Source organism: Gossypium hirsutum, chromosome D08, assembly GCF_007990345.1.
Source record: "Gossypium hirsutum isolate 1008001.06 chromosome D08, Gossypium_hirsutum_v2.1, whole genome shotgun sequence".
In the NCBI taxonomy this organism is placed as follows: Eukaryota; Viridiplantae; Streptophyta; class Magnoliopsida; order Malvales; family Malvaceae; genus Gossypium; species Gossypium hirsutum.
The window spans coordinates 41,003,899-41,004,505 of NC_053444.1; positions in this window are offsets into that span (position 1 = coordinate 41,003,899).

A 607-nucleotide genomic window follows, 5' to 3' on the forward strand; every position below is an offset into this window, starting at 1 on the left:
CCATAGAGGTTAATTGTCTTCACAAATCAAATCTCTCGATACCAAACAAAGAAAAAATTGAATATAAACCTAAAACCTAAAAATAAAGAAAGTTAAACTAAATTTAAAAGCAGAATTCTAAACTAAGTAATTGGTGTCCTTAACATGTGAGAAAGGAGTATATTTATAAATTTCAGGTGGTCGTTGTTCTTAACCTTTGGTTAGCTAATGTTCCAGAGCTTTAAGTTTGATTGTGCAGACCAAAACACCCCCTAGTTTGTGTTTAATTCTTGTCTAGAGTCGATGTCACGACATAGGAGTCAATATATGTCTCTTGTGATGTCTTCAAGGGTATGTCGCGACACTTTTAGCCTGTGTCGCAACACCGAAGGCAGTTTTTTGATTTCTCCATTCTGCTCCCTATGTTGCGACATTGATCATTCCATGTTGTGACATAGAGACCAGTATCTATTTTATTACACCTTCTAATGGTCTCCTACACACTTACAAAGTTTATTAGCTCACCCTTAGGCCTCATTTGGCCCCTAAGGTCAATAAAAGACTCAATTTGTATATTTTATTAACTTAACAAAAACTTATATAAACATAATTAAAACCTACTAAAAAT